Consider the following 3,823-nt stretch of genomic DNA (forward strand, 5'->3'; position numbering starts at 1 on the left):
TGGTGCGACAGAAAAGATGTACTAATTAACTAATCAAATAAATCAAACAACAACATTTAAACCGTTTTCGTAACGACACTTATTTATTACTTAATTTTTTTGGCAACTATATAACAAATTAAATTTTTCTCAGTGACGGTATTATCATTGTTCGTGAATAATACATTTCTTGGAGAAGTAATAAAAACTAATCAAAAAATAATTTCCACCCTCTAATAATTTTGACGTGTTTTCCAAAGAATGGAGAAGGAAATTTTGAAGTTTGTGGAAATTTTCAGTTGGTCAAACATTGATGTTCGTCAATCCAAAAATTTTCAAAGGGTTCAAAAATTGGAAGAAAATTATTTCACCGTGGGAGTGACCTTAAAACAATGTTAATAAAAAGAGGATTTTTCAGAATTTTTCCAAGATTTTGAAATAGATGGAAGGTTTCAGAAGGTTTACTGAATACCTGTAACATCGAATTTATTTAACAAACGACATTCAAAAAAATAAATCAAAAAGCTTAGAGATGCCATACAATCACCTAAAAAATTTAAGTGAAATTCAAAATGGTGAAGGTCAAAATTGGTCGTTTTGTCGTGGAATGCCCCATACACGTATAATTTATGTATACTTATTATTGTCAATGGCATTTCACCAAATAAGAGCTCATCAAGTTCAGATTGTTGGACGGTATATGCTTTGTAAGTGCCAGACAGACTCTTATTGGACATCTTTTACGCATCATAACTTACATACAGTTATAACCATCCGCATGCGCACTTCATTCTTCTCACTAATAGTTTTCGAGTTTATCCGCCTCCCTTCCAGCTCTCACCTATCAATCATCTGTACCTACTGTGCATGCCATCTTGAAAAGTTGTTTAAAAATATATTTTGCTCGCCAGCGTGTCCAAGTTCCACGTCTCTTTATAATTTACTGTGAGTCTTGGTGAATTTACGTAAATGTCAGACATTTTCACAGCCATCATAAGAGTAGGATTTGAAAATTTTTTAACTGTCCGCATAATTTTTCGTTTTCTTTTCATCGTAATATTATACGGGGTGGTCCATTTTAAGTGGTTCGAGCGAATATTTCGAAAAGAAAAGGAGCTACTAGAAAAAGTCTTACGTAAAACTTGTTATTGGATTTCAAGGGGGAAAGATGATGCTGATACGGGTCGACTTGTGGATGTTCCAATTTTTGAGATTTTTCAACAGACGTTTGGTTTTAGATAGATCACACGTATTTTGGATGCTGGCAGCGAGCTGATAGCGAGATCAACGTTTGGATCACGAATTTAATGGTCTCAAACTTTTTAGCAAGGGTAAGGAACAACGAAAGAGTGCGGAAGCTGAGGTAAAAAAAAAAAAAAAAACGCGGATGAAATTTCAAGCCATAATGTTTTTTTCACGTCTTTGAATTCGTCTTTGATCTCCTTATCCAAAATAAATCTTCCCTATCTAAAATTTGGCGTAACTCGCAAAATCTGAACCGTGACATACTCCATAAGTCGTCATAATGACATGTTTACAGTTTGTTGTGTTGAGTTTCCTCTCAGAGAAACTGTTTCTGAATTTATAAGGAAATGCGACAAATTTCGTACAAAGATGGAGTTTTATGGCTGTAGTAAAATAATAGCAATATTCCAATCACTATACGAAATCTCTGTAATAGTTTTAGCCTTTAGAAGAACTCCGTACTGGTAAGTTAGAAAACAATCAATGGAGAAGGTCTGATATTCTTGACACCGATTTGGGTGCCTTAAAACTTCAGAAAAGTTCAAAATCCGTCGCAATCTGTCCGTAAAGTTTTTCTACTTTCACGTGTAAAAGATGTTTCAAGATTCCTGATAAAAATGGTCAATTATTCAGACAAGACATTACGTAATACAATTTTTTCAGAGATCGCATGTTGGATTTGTTATGCAATGTGTCAATGCGATAAAAATGTGCAGGCAGGTTTTTTGTTCGCCACGCACTTTATAATTAAAAGCAACAGTCAAGATCCTCAAGACACATCAAGACACAAAGTGTACTTAGCTTGATTCTCAAACAATTTCAGTAACATACTAATTTCATCAGATAATCTACTTCATTCGTATTTCATACTCGAATTCGAATGGAGAAACTACTGTTTTAAGAACAGGTGCTTGTCAAAAATTTAATTAAATGTAATGTGAATGTCCGCGTACAAAACTCGATACGAATATATATATATATTTATATAACAATAAATAAACATTATTGTATGTTCTACTAACGAATCAATTATATCTCCAAAAACGTAAAACCTTTTTTAACAATATTATGTATCTTCAGCATATCATTTATACGAAAAAAATTTGAACGAAATCAGTCTAGATGTGTGGGATAGTTAGTCACGCGCAATGAAAAAATTATTGTTATTCTTCTTTACTTTTTCCTCGCTTTTTTTTCTTCAACTCACGAATCTAAAAGATATAAAATTTCATCGAATCGTTACAGAAATCATTGCACTTACGATCAAGTACTGATGTACTATTGGAGTCACGAATATAAAGAGACGGGAAACTTCTTACTCGTGATTCAATTTCCGTTCAATTAATTTGAGTTGATATCGAGTAAAACACATAAAGTTGAAAAACGACTTGAATTAAAATTAAATACGACCCGGCTATAAACGTAGTGTTATTACTGCCATTAAATGGCATTATTTGATTTTTGGGACCCCAAGGTGCCAATTGCCTACCTTATAACACGAGCATGACTTGTCATTATCACCTTGTTTGGGCCCTGCTAGAAATAATGCTCGTCGCAAACAGAAAATTTTTTTGCGATGATGAGAAACAGAAATTAATGTGTCACTCATGTACAGATATGTGGCTTTCCATAAAACACTCCTGAGGCTTATATTGTCGCTTGCAGGCTTTATTTTTGGAGTTGATAGTACAGACTGTGAATTAATTCTTTCAGGTATTGCGTCGATTTTTTGGGTAAAAAATATTTTCTAATTGTACATTATGCGTTATTGAATGCATGTACATACTTGTGGTGATACCAATCTCTCCAATGAAATCTGCCAGAGTGAAAATCACACAGACCAGCCAAGTACTTACCGTAGAAAGTGTGTTTGGATAACTGTTATAAATTGCATTAACTTCTTTGTTCCCGTTACATGGATGTGGACAAATTTTTCATAACATTGAGTAATAAACTTATTTATGGATGGTTTTTGCGTTAGAAAATGATTTACTCTTAAATTTCAACCGATTTTAGTATAATTGGATGAATGCTAGGCTTGGATTCGATAATTTTGCGAGTGGCACGATTGATTATTATATTGAGATCGACATGTAATTGCTACATTATTCATCGAGAGTACTCTAAAAGTTGTGCTATTGACGATCCTGCAGACACAAGTGAAAAGTAATTTGACGTCGAATATGATGATTTATTTGGGAAATACTTTCCAACATTATTTGAACTCGATTCATGTCATTGACGATTCGTCTCCGATTAGTCGTATCGTACCTTTCATTGTTAATTCATTTCCTCTTCACTACGCCAGAGGTGTAATATGGATCAGGTACAGCCCTTAGAGGAAGGTGTCAACTGATGCGTGCAGAAAGATAGATGAAACAGAAATAAAAAGTGCGCATCCAACACTGTGAGCCAAGATTTATGATCCAACGGGTTCGACCTTTAGAATTATAAGAATGGATAAGCAGGAAAGAATAGAAATTTTGGTTGCAATCAACGTTAATCTTATCGTAAAATATATATACTTTGCTCATCAAGTCGGTTTGTAGGCGGTCTCGAACTAAGTATATATGAAAGTCCGAGCTCGGCTGGTCTCGCA

This window comes from Neodiprion pinetum, chromosome 4 (genome assembly GCF_021155775.2).
Source record: "Neodiprion pinetum isolate iyNeoPine1 chromosome 4, iyNeoPine1.2, whole genome shotgun sequence".
NCBI classification, from domain to species: Eukaryota; Metazoa; Arthropoda; class Insecta; order Hymenoptera; family Diprionidae; genus Neodiprion; species Neodiprion pinetum.